Raw genomic sequence first — 13685 nt, 5'->3', positions numbered from 1 at the left:
TTGAATAATGCAGTGGGACAGGTTTTTTAATCAGTGGAGGGACTGTCACAGTCAACACAATAAAGCCTTCAGCTCTTGTCCTCCATCTTCCAATATGTCTGTCTTCATCATAGCCATAAAACATTAAAGAATAATTTTAGGAATATACAATGTTACTGTTTAAGCTTTAACATTTTAAAATAGCACTTCTGTAAATCAAAGTCCGTAGAAGCTCTTGAGTTTGTGCTTTGAGTGTTAATACTATATATAATAAGTTACAAGATGATTATATTATGAAACTTACAATCTTCTGAAATCTTTATAATACTAATAATTACAGTTGCATGCTACACTATATATAAACATTATATATAGGGTTTCAGAGAAAACCTTCTTGTCAAACAATGTAACTCTTCAGATTCAGAGAGGTCTCAACAGGCTGTGGTGACCGTGAAAGCTTTCACAGACACTTTAAATCTAAGCCAGATTTGAAACTTGAATGGTAGCTGACAGAAAAAAATACGTTTTTTTTTCTCCTCAACCTTGAACTAAAAAAGGACAGCAGAAAGGACAAGTACTGAACAATGTGCAAAAGAAAAAGAAAGATGGTGTTCGAAATCATTGGAAAACATAAGGTAAAGAAAAACATACTCCCAGCAAGCCTAACATCTTTTTAGCCACAAAATCTTTATCAATCTCTGCACTAATGCTTTTCCAGTATTGACTTTAATTACATAGTATATGGAACTTATCAATGATCTAATCTTTTGTATAAGTAAAGGTACTGGGCTACAGCTTTTAAATTTGGAATTCAGGTGATTACAGTTCCATTGCTACATGTATATAAAAATCAAGTATATATCCATGCAGTCTGCCATACATATTTTTGTAAAAGAATAGCTCACTCTAAAGAGCTCACTAAAATGGAGCATGATACCGTAATAGCATACTATCCCTGAAACAAGTCAGATCGTCAGTTTTCTTCTCTCCTAGATATTCCACAATCAGCTGTAAGTGGTATTTGATTTGATATACCTTTATTAGTCCCACAAGGGGAAATTTCGGCGCCATCTTACCCTCCGACCATACATACATTACACAAAACATCACATGGGGAAGACAGGTCAGAGAGGTATAACAATGGAAAATGCACCACATGAGGAAAGATGAGGAGAAAAAAATAACTCCCCCCAGACTGAGCTCCAACAGGGAGATCAGTTTGAGAACAGAGAAAAAACACCTCTGCACATAGCACATGAAAAAAAACTCTTAATACACCAAAGAAACACATGACAAGCAACAGGGGTGGGTAAAGGGTGAGAGACCGCCGATTTAGACAGTACATCCGGGCCTGCAGCCTGTGCGCTGGTCTCCTTGATCCACCGTCAGCATCGTTAGGGAATAAGCGTCGAAGGCGTTTGGAAAGGGAGGGGGGATGAGTGTGTGCATATCAGTGTATATGTATGTGTGTGCGTGTCCAGAGTTCAGCTGAGACAGTGTCCTTCGCCCTGCTAGGCTAAGTAAACAGTCTTCCAGCCAACCCAGGTGGCCTTGCATGGAATGGGAAGGAACAGTCAAAACACAGTCGTTATCAGGGTGTTGTTGTTCAGCTCCAGCCTTGTGACCGCAGCTGGCGCCGAGAGGGTATCCGCATGAAGTGATGGTGCTTTTTACTTTAGTGCGAACAGCTCATATGAATTTCAAAGCAGTTCTACAGTCCAACACTGGTCTCTCAATCTCCCGTTGGAGAGCTGCGAGCTTCGCCATACTTGCGCTCTGTGATGTTGTCATTTCTTGTGCTCAAGGAGCCGATTCTGAGAACTCACGACAGTGTGCCTCCCCGAGATGTCATACAATTTGCCCGCAGAGATGTTATTCCGAGCTAGCCCTTCCGAGATGTAATCCAGTCTGCAGTCAGAGATCTTATTCTGAGTATTCACAGCAGCCGTAGCCTTTCCAAGATCTTATCCGTGCTGCACTCAATGAGCCCATTTTGAGAAACTCATGCCTCTTCCCATTGTTTCAATCCCAGCGGGCAGCCTTGTGGGGTTTGAACAGCCGGTTCTGCTTTCTTAAATCTTTGATAAGTCAGGGCCAAGCCAGCTCCGGTCCGCCAGAACCCTGTTACCATGGTTCCGAATAGGTAGATATCTTCAGCACTCAGGCTCACCCAAGCCCAAACTTCTCGTTGAGAAAGGGGTGTCAATTGCATTTAGGGACCAGTTGATCCAATCCATAATTCCTCTTTTAGGTTTTACAGAACAGACTGTGAGAGAGTGTTCCAGGGAAAAATAATACAAAAAACACGAGACTAGACAAGGATATAAGAGGCTAAGCAGGGAAGCTAAGGAAGAGGAGGAGGAGAGGAGAAAAGTGCAACCGCCTTCGTCAAGAGCAGAGCAAGGTGGAAGCATTTAGGAACCATTTAGCAACTCGGGCAAGAAGTGGCAAACCACATAAAGTTACAGAGCAGGGTTTGCCAAGTGCTGAGGCAAATAATGTGTAAAAGTCAGAATTTCAAACCTCCTCTGGAATAAACATCAGCATGAAAACTGTGCACCGGGAGTTTCGTGGCATGGATTTTAAGAAGTCTATTCAATCCCCCTGGACCTCAATCTCTATAAGATATATTTTCATTTAAATATGACTTTGATTCTGTATGCAAAAGATACAAGATTTTGTATGAGAAGTTTTTTTGGACACCATTTCTATTCAGTAGAGTGCTAGTGGCCGGCCACATTTGAGCAGTCTCTTTTTTGTTTTTACACTATGTAACTAAAAATTCAGTTTGGAAAGCACATTGTTGGCCATTGTCTGGTGGCAATTTAGCATTTTATTAGCTTTCTTTTTCTTTCTTTTATCTCCATTTATAAACAATAGCCACTGAACAGAGCAGGAAGTCTCATCCTGGACACATGCCAGCTGCACTGGCAACCACAAGATATTGGCAGTTTCCCAAACTCAATGAATGATGAATGTAGATGCTAATGTCAAAATGCCCCACATCTTTACTCTGTCTATAATATTTCTTAAAAGAACATAAAAGGATGATTGACTTTATATGAAGTCTATCATCCTGTCCTACCCCTCCACGAATCGCTACTTTATTATGGCTACGGAGTTTGTGTGACTGAGTGTGCCCAAGTGATCCCAGGAGCCATGTTGCTCCAGATTGGGAAGCAGTCAGGGCACGGTCACAGGAGGGACCCTCAACTCCAGGCCATGTTTAAAACATGATGGGAGTCAAACATTTACAGTAAGATTCTAATAGGGCCACCACATAAAGTAGTTTAATGACCTGGCAATCAGTGAGGGAGTGCGGTTAAATACAACAGGCACACCCACAGACACGACAAAGATCAAGAGAGAGGGAGAGGTGGAGCAAGAAGAGAACAGGCAGGTGCCACATCTGGAGTACACAAGGGACCATATCAGGAGAGGCTTCAAGTAGAGCTGTAACTCCTCTACATTGAAAGGAGCCAGTTAAGGTGCTTCAGGTATCTATCCAGGATGCCTCCTAGGTGCGTTTTAGGCATATCCTACTGGGAGAGTGGCTGGGTAGATGGAGATCTGGGCAGATAAGACATGGATGGATGGATTGTCCTCCCCTATTTAGAAACACACTGCATCAGATGTCATCCCAGTGGTCATCATTTCAATTTATTATTACTTAATGGGGTGAAAACGGTGCAGTTTTTAAACTAACTGATAATTTTTTTTGTTTAGTACTCAACTAAAAAGAGAAAAGGAGAGTTGTTTTAGCCTAACAAACATTATTTTCACTCCCTCACATCTGGAAGAGTCCACATCCCAGTAGGGAGCCACCTCAGGCACAGCCATGCTGAGCAGAATTTCCCAGCAGGACCAATACCATCACAAACAAGGAGCGAGGCCCCACAGAGCACACATGTGGAGAGAAGGTCACAGACCGTGCTGAACCAGCTGAACACAAACAGCATCATCCACCCAGTCCAAAACCACAACTTGTAGAGCTGCACCCGGTTCAGACTCTAAAAAGTCCCCTGGTGGCTCCATGCCTGTCGGGGTTTATTATTGTTATCTTACTGCTGTTTGGCCTCATGCTAACCTAATAAAAATGTATGGAGACATTTCAGTCCCATGAAATCTATTATTCCAGTAGTAGTAGCCCATACTTCTAAGTTCTATGTGATATGTTAAACCGTGTTATCTTGAATATATTGTAGCCTACTTGGACATATCACAAGCTGCAGCCACTTCAAGTTTAGCCCAATATCCTGAAAGTATGGAAACCTTACGACCTAGAGTCACATTTAAAATTGAGAATATTCTATTGAACAGAGGTGAACAGAGGTGATCAATAATCAAACAAATCACCACATCTAAGATTTCTTTAAATGTTATCATCAGTGTGACTAAATTGTGCAATTTCATCAAGACTGAACAATTTAGTAAAAAGCACCAATTTCATAAACAAATGGTCAAAATGTAACAACAACACATATAAGTGTTCTAACATCTGACACCACTATCCAAAAGTTGTGATTATTTCTCAGTTTAAAAAAAACCACTGTCACAAACATGATGACGTGATAACACTGTTAGGTATATGGAATATGCGAAAAACTGCTTTTCAATAGTTTTTGTATCTTGTGAATTTTATTATTTGCTTATTTTATTCAGCGTTTTAGTGTTACTTTTGTACTGATTATTTAATAGGAAGAGTTTCAAGACCACCTAAATCATGGAGACTCTCCATCTGTAAGTCATGTACCAGTGACCATGCTAAAAAACAACCCCCCCAACAATACCATACTGTTTTGTTAACCTATATGTGTGTGTTAGTTTTATACCTTGTTCATATAAAACTTATTCCCATTAGAGTAAGATTGCACAGAGTGAGCATGTTAGCAAGTATGTGTGTTTTCTGCTCAGCACTAAGCATATCTAAGCAGGTGTTAGGTGCAACTCTTACAGTGGTGTTATACTCAACCCACTTGCACTCAATATCTCTAGTGTTATCTTGCAGGCAGCGCTGTCATTTGATGTGGCCTAGTTTGCTTTTTGTTTGTTTTTTGTTTTTTATTAAAAAAGGTTAAAATCTAAGGTCAGCTGTGTCCTTTTTCTTATTAAATGCAAATGTGCAAAAGCTTCTTTCACTCCATGGTGCAGGTAAATAAAATGAGAAGGTCCTGCAGCTTGACAGCAAAGAGATGAAAATCTACTCAAACATAAAGAATGCTGATTTGTGAATGTTTTACATCCAATCAAGCACCCCTCCTTTTTTGTTGAGCCATGTTAGACAGGTGGTGCTGTGTGCCGTTTCCTGGGACTGAGTGGCATTTTAAACTGAACTCGCCATTCTTACCTGCACCTGTATTGTGTCTCCAGAGCAACTGCTTTTCCATTTAGCACCTGACAATATCCAAGCTTTCTATTCATTTCCCGTCTTTCAGGCTGGAGGAAATGAATCACTGGGCTGTCAAGGAGAGGCACAGGAGCAATAACAGAAGTGTGTGAGAAAAGAAACTTTGATATGTAAGGTTTACTCACTCTTTATTCCTCATGGACCCTTGGGGTATGTTATGGGACATCACACTGTTAGACTCTGGCTTCTAAAGCTAACAGACCTGCAGGTGTAATTTCATCTGCCCATCTTTCTATTCCTTGGCTCTGCTTCCCACTTTCACTCTCAGTTTTTGGCATATTCTCTTTCTTTCACACAGGCTGCCTAACTGTCTGCCCTGTGTCACTTCCACTTGCATCACAACCATCATGGTGATGATTCTCAGCAGTAATGTGGAATAAAAAACATTTCAGAAAGAAATTACTCCAATGATTTTTCTTTTAAAAAGAAAAGAAATACAGATTACATAAGTGGTAATGAATAATGATAATCTCTCTCTCTCTCACACACACACACACACACACACACACACACACACACACACACACACACACACACACACACACACACACACGCGCGCGCACGCCATATGGCAAGTCTTTCAACCTTCAAACTTGGGTCCTCTTCCAGAGACTTGAGGGTCCAAGTTTGAAGGATATCTTTGCTGTTCCTAGCAAGAAAACAGCTAAGAAAGTATCCCCTCACACCATTGCACAAAGCAGTAATGCTATGCGGGACACAAGACAAGATGGTTCAATTTTTTTGTCTTGTTTGTACCAGTTTTGACCCTACCATCTGAATGTTGCAGCAGAAATCAAGGCCCAGATCAGGCAACATTGTTTTTGTGTTTTTAGCTGACAGACGTGGAGCAAAGTGTGGCCTTTTGCTGATTTAGCACATATGCTTCAAGCAAACTGTTTTGAATTCAGAGATGCGCTTCTGCATTACTTGTAACTAGTGGTTATTTGAGTTACTGTTGCCTTCCTGTCCTATCCTCAAAACTCTCCTCTAACTTCAACAGCATTTTGACTTAAGGAACCAGCACTCACCCTGGACATAGTTGTGCAGGAAAATCCCAGTAGATCAGCAACTTCTTAAATACTCAGAACATCTCGAACAACCAACCATGTCACATTCAGACCACCTTTCTTCTCCATTCTGATACTCTGTTTGAACTTTAGAACTTCAGCAGGGTTCAGATTAAAAAGTCAGCCTGAATTCCAGATGCCCTCTGGTTATGACAGTTTTCCGAACATGTTTATTTTTTTAAATGATTCACCATATTATGTATTAGTACAGACTTACTTGTGGTTCCTGTAGTTTTCAGTAGTTAAGTGGGAGGTAGACTCTAGCTACCAGGCTTCTCTGTGGCATCGGGCCAACATGGAAGTGCCAAAAACTGCACTGTATCTGAAATGGACACTTTACAGCCTGTTCCAAAGACAAATCAATCAGCTGCACAAAACCCTAAAATCAGTGAGTGATGATGGGCACATTCACCTTAAATTCATTGTGTGTGTGTAGAGACAGCTCACATTTTGAGACTAAATGTTGTCTGTCATTACTCTCTCTGCCTTACTGTAGGTTTTTTTTTTTTTTTTTTTTTATGTATTACTTTGAAAAAAATGCTTTGACTCTGAATGTGGCATGGTTAGTGGTGCAGTAAGAGCAGGATCAGGTGACCCTGAACTATGCCTTAGTTATTCTATACAGGCTTGGGCCACTACCAAACCAGTGATGCAATGAGCACTGCTCCCCTACTCTCTCTTCCACTCTCCATGTTTTTATGTGCTTCTTTGGCATATCATTAACATCTATTTCCTGTAGGTTTGCCTTTGTTGTTTCTCTATGCTTTTTTTCTCTTTTTGTTTTCTCTTCACTCCAGTTGGTCACCATAGACAGCCACTCCCATGAGCCTGGTTCTGCTGGAGGTTTTTCAGTTCTTAAAGAAAATTTCTTCCACCACTGTTGCGAAGTGCTTCCTTGTAAGAGATCATTGAAAATTAGGTATCTATCTATAATGTTGTTGGGTTTATAACTTACAATATAAATTAGTGATGTAGTGATTTGGCACTATATACATAGGCTAGTTTAAGTCCCCATGATAATTCTGTCATGGGTACTTTTACTTTTACTTGATATCATGGCCGTGCAAATAAATAAAACAACAACAACAACAACAACTAAGAAGAAATCAAAACTAACAACAGTAATTTGAGATAATGACAATCAATTTTTGAGGCATTAAAATCAATGACAAGTGAACAGTTTACGTTTTTATTTTTCTTGTCTCACTTATTTTTCAATGTCATGTCAGTCTGTGTTACTACTATAAACTACATATGGGTCTTGTCTTCAGACGTTTCAGTATCAATCTTTACCCAACAAGACTACAAGAACCACCCACTACAGACCAACTTGCTATTACAGCAAGTGACCATTCATGCCTGCCACTCACCTAAAGACAACACTGACCACTGACCACGTCATTACAACGGTTAAGTTAATGAAAAAGTAGTGTGTAAAATGAACCTTATTATGGTCTAATTGCTGATGTCTTAAAAGAAGACATATATGAAGAGGCTTACCCTGTCTCCAGACCCCAATCCTATAGAAAATCTGTAGAAGGAGCTGAATCATTGAGTAACCAAGCAGCAGCCAAGAACCCTAAAGGATTGAGAGTTTCTGTGAAGAGGAGTGGGCTAGAATCCCTCCTGAGATGTGTGCAAACCTGGTGACCAAATACAAAAAATATTTTGCTTGGGGATAAAATATGTATTTCATTCAGTGACATGCAAATTAATAATGTTTATATAAAGCATTTTTAATGGCCTTTTGGTTGATATCTCTCGCTATTAAAATGACAGAACCATAAAAATTATTTGCAAGTTAGCAATCTGTATTTGAGATGATCAGTGCATGTTTTCAGTTTTATGCTGATGACATATAGACTAACGTATACCCTGGTATGTTAAATTCTCGTAATAGCTGCCTTTGCAAAGTTTCAGACTGGTTATCAAATAATTTCCTCCACCTGAATTCAGGCAAAACTGAAAATCTTCTCATTGGGTCGACTCTCACTGCTGAACAGATTCTGCTGTCAGTCCTTTTAAACCTGTACCAAAACAAATCTTGATGCCTGGTTTATTGCCTGGTAAATTTTGAGCAGAATATGTCAAGAGCACCAGGCAGAGTGGACTCAATGGCAGGATTTAGAGAGTTAAAGTTCATTTATTTACAGTAAAAAAAAACACCCTGGTGACATATACAGGTCGTGATGGGGGGAATAGGGATCCAGGGAAAGGAGCGTCCAAATAATCCAACTCTTCTCACTCACTCAGCTCAGGCAGTTTCTCCAAATACTCCAATTCAGGGAAGGTCTGTATATGAGAGGAAGAACAATGAGATTATTGACAAGGGAAAAAAGACAAGGAAAACAGACTAAACAAGCGAGCTGAGGCTTTACTAACAACATAATTCAACAATCCAGCAAAGAATCATCCCCAGCCACCACCTTAAATACTGGCCTGCTGATGAGCTCATCTAGAACAGGTGTATCATATGCACCAGCACGCACCTTAAGATCCTCTAGCACAGGTCTTTTGTCTGCTCCATGGGTTGACTGAAAACTAAAGGTGACAGGGCGTTTGCACTCAGAGGCCTGAGGCTCTGGAATGATCTGCCCAAGAAAAACAGTTCGGCAGATTCAGCCACTTCAAGTCTTACCTTAAAACATATTTTTTATAAGAAGTTTTGCTTTTTTCTGTTTTGAGTTTTAATCTGATGAACAGATGTCCCTAGAATTTCACTCTAATATTAGTGTTTGTTCAGTGTTTGTTGTTTTCTTTTTGTTTAATCTTTGTTTTATTCTGTTTCTCCTGTGGTGGTTTTGTAACATTTTTATAGAGCACTTGTCAAAACCAAAGTTATTTCAGTTATTGGGTAGAGTTATTACAAGTTGGTAGTGCTTAACATTCTCTCTTCTCTCTCATTATTTTGTTTAGATTTATACCTGCCTGCAATTACATGTGATTACAATTATGCATAATTAACTATAATCACATATAGATGTAGTTTGCTATAGTATTCTGTCTTATTAAAAGGAAGTTGGATGTTAGGTCCCCTGTTTCTTGGATAGCAATAACCCCAGAGATCACACACCTTTTGACAACCAAAAGAAGAGTATGACACTGGAAAGACTCAAGAAAGGAATCATGGAAAAAAAACAACTAAAAGACACAGGTCATGTCACGGTTCTGGGTCATTTTGACTCAACATTTTCTGTTTCTTATACTTTGGTGTTTTTCTAGATTATGATTTATGTTCCAATTCTTGAGATGTGCTGTTTTTGCTTATTATTATTCTAGGTTTCAGTTTGGTTCTGGTCATGAGTTTAGTTTGAAGTTAATTCTTCTTTAAGTCTCTGTCGTCACTGGGTTCCATGTGTTATATTCTTTCAGTCTGCCTCTCAGTGTCAAGTCTGCATCTTTGTGATTTGTTTCGTGTTTCCTGTTTTATTTTGATAGTCCCAGTCTGATGTCAGAGTGTTCAGCTCTACTGCTCTCTTTTCTCGTTAGTCTAATCCAGCTGTGTCTCCCTCCTGTTTCCCATTCCCTGATTAGTGTATATAAGCCCTGTGTTTTCCTTTGCTCTCTGTCGCATCTTAACGTCTGCTCACCCTCAGATTCTGCTATGTGTCCCATTACCTGGTTTGCCTACCTGTTAGTTTATTTCCCCCCAGTATAGTTAGTCTTCTGTTCAGTCTGCAACCTGCAATAAAGCTGTTTATTTTGAGTTCACCTTTGCCTCAGTGAGTCCTGCATTTTGGGACCTTCCTCCCTGCCTGCCTGCACACAGCCATGACAGGTCAGACAATATAAGAATTTAAAAGTTTGTATAGCATAGGTACAGCAAGTTTGAAGTTTTATATCAAAGTGTCCTTTAAAATTAATCTTTCTGTTATGGTTCCACTATGGAAGTCACTTCCTACCTTTGCATGAATATTGCAACAAAACTGCTTTGAGTGTGTCTTTCTTCATGGTAGGATGAGCACAGAAAGCATGTATAGTCAGGGCCACACTGTAAAAGGAAAGGAAAAAATTCCATAAAAACAGTAATATATTAGCAGCTGGGTTATAAGAAAATGGCATAAAGAAATGGAAATTTATCATCACAACAAGTGCAGACTACCAATGTAGTTTTTATGTTAAATAAAAGGTATTTACATATGTAACACAAATGAAATTACAAATGTTAAAACACAGTTCTAATATAAGTACTCAGGCTTAAAATTGCTTTTAAGTTGTCAAAGGAGCTTGCAAAGAAAAGCGTCTGGACTTCTTTAAGTTGCTTGAAGACATTTCACCTCTCATCCGAGAAGCTTCTTCAGTTCTAAGGTCAAATGGTGGGGAGTCCCAAATTTATACCTAGTGGGAGTATCCCCCCAAAGAGGGACAAAAGGACCTCCTGATGATCCTCTAATTGCCTGAGCCAAGGTGTGAAAATGGTGTGGGTCCCAATCAGCCAGGGTTTCGGGTGAGCTCATTGTGAAACCTGTCCCCACCTTATCATGCGAACAATTTTAAGTTCTTGTTCTTTTATTCTGTATTTAATGTAAAAAAAAAAAAAACCCCACAGAAAATCTAAATACAGTATAATGTCATAGTTATTATATTACACTGTTATTTACAGGTCTTATTAAGTACATATTGACTGATTAGATATGATTCCACATAAAACAGTGGCATATTTAATGGACATGAACCCTTAAAGAATTGCACTTAATGAATTATTAGCTTTACTTTGTATAATGTCATAATAGTGCAATTACACATTACTATATTTAATGTAGCTGTATTTGTCCTTAAAAACAATTGCTTTTAACTATATATATATATATATATGTGTGTGTGTGTGTGTGTGTGTGTGTGTGTGTGTGTGTGTGTGTATATATATATGTGTGTGTGTGTATATATATATGTGTGTGTGTGTATATATATGTGTGTGTGTATATATATATGTGTGTGTGTGTGTGTGTGTGTGTGTGTGTGTATATATATGTGTGTGTGTATATATATGTATGCGTGTGTGTGTGTGTATATATATGTATGCATATGTGTGTGTGTATATATATGTATGCATATATGTGTATATATATGTATATACACACACATACACACATATATATATATATATATATATGTGTGTGTATATATATTAGGGGTGCAACGATATTCGTATCGATATTGAACCGTTTGATACAGTGCTTTCGGTTCGGTACGCATATGTATCGAACAGTATAAAATTTTTAATTTATTTAATCAACTTTCCTTCTGACGATGCTGTCTGTGTTGAGCGCTCAGTGGATCTGCGTTCGACTACTCCGCCTAGGCTGCACTGTCGAGCCTAGGCGGAGTAGTCGAACGCAGATCCACTGAGCGCTCAACACAGACAGCATCGTCAGAAGGAAGAGCGCAGGGCAAGCTAGCGAGACAGAAGTTAAGCTCTCCTTGCAACATGGACCTCCCCCACCCTCATTCAGATCTGGCGTTTGGAATTATTTTGGTTTTCATGTGACGTATGACCCTGAAGGTAAGCGAGTCATGCACTAAAGTAAAACAGTATGTTGGATGTGCCATGCAATGCTCAATTACATGGGTGGGAACTAGTGTGTTAGCGCAGTTAGCTCGTTAACGTGTTGGCCGTCTAGCCCCATGCACGGGGCGAACGGCGGTAGCTCGTTAACGGAGATTTGCCGTGTTGTGGCGTTAAGGTCATTTCAACGAGATTAACCTGAAAGCACTAGTGGGAACACAACGAATATGACTGCACATTTACGCCGACATCATCCTAGTGCAAAGACAAGTGGAAGCAGAAAAAAAACAAGCAAGCATGCTACTAACTTTAGCCGAGTCATTTAGACAGCTGTTAGCACATGATTCTCCTTATATGTTTAATATGCTGCTGAGAATATAGCCCAGAAGAAGCGGATAGTATAGCTTTTATTTTGGAAAGAGACATTTCTCTGTAATAAACTCTCTTTTCCAAACTATAAGGCAAAAAGAAAGTGCAGCTTTATGGTTTCATGGACAAAATAATTTCTGTGGCTGCAATATGACGAGCTAAATAACCAGGGCTGCACATAAGTGGTCCGCAGGTGCGCATTTGCTGTCAAAATAAAAAACACGCACAAGGGTTAGGGTTAAATTTAAAAACTGTACTTTTGAGTTAAAATATATATTTATAATTTTAATAAATGACAAATTAAAAAGGCATGAACATTTTTTTTGTATCGAAAAAATATCGAACCGTGACACCAAAGTATCGAACCGAACCGAACCGTGAATTTTGTGTATCGTTGCACCCCTAATATATATATATGTATGTATATGTATATACACTTGTGTGTGTGTGTGTGTGTGTGTGTGTGTGTGTGTGTGTGTGTGTGTGTGTGTATATATATAGTGTGAGAGAGTAAGAGATAAACAGTACAGTTGGAATAATGGAAACTGCACATTTAAAGATTTAAACATCTAAACACTCATTGCACATTGTTCTCGCTTTCCCTAGACAACATGTTGGTGTGAGTTTTATTATGAAGCCTGGTGTTTCACTTTCTCAGGCTCTCACCTCTGTGATGAAACTGATATTTTAAGGTCTGCCATCTGCACAGGTGCCAAAACAGCCTGGGAGTTCTACTGGATGTCTATGGATCAATCTCCTATTCCCGAGGTCCCTTCTGCTAGGAGGATGGCCCGTCATAGACATTCTTTCTCTGTCTCTCTCTCTCTCTCCCTCTCTTTTTCTCTCACACACACAAACACTTAATGATTTTTCTGAAGTGAACAAAACAATTAAGTAAAGCCTCCAGTCCTTCAGTTAAAGCTCAGAAGCCTGTAGGGAGGTTTAGTGGAGACTAAAAACAATCAAAGAATTCAAAAGGTAAGTGAGTAAAAAGGCACTCCATGTTTATTCTCTAGCCTCAAGCACCACTGTAGAGGTTACCTCTGAGGGATCTCATCATGTTCTTTGAACACCTATGTTCTACAACACAAGCACAAGCTGTGAATAAAGGATAAAGATCTGTGCAACTTCTAGACATATCTATCTTGCACTTAATTTATCTTCCTTGCACCAAAAGTTTTGTAGGCCACATTTGGATTTTGCTGTCCCTTTTTTCTCTTTTTCCAAGATATTAGTTCATAATAAAATCTTAACTTAGTTGTAAGAATTACAATTACAAAAATATTTTTATTAATAAGAGAAATATTTTTTAAAATTATAAACTAATTCTAGTGCTTTGTAAAAACTTATGTTGGCA

The sequence above is a fragment of the Rhamphochromis longiceps genome, linkage group LG4, assembly GCF_057381845.1.
Source record: "Rhamphochromis longiceps isolate RC_006_pf linkage group LG4, R_longiceps_female_GT1.1, whole genome shotgun sequence".
Taxonomy (NCBI): domain Eukaryota; kingdom Metazoa; phylum Chordata; class Actinopteri; order Cichliformes; family Cichlidae; genus Rhamphochromis; species Rhamphochromis longiceps.
Note: the sequence above shows the minus strand (reverse complement) of the source record.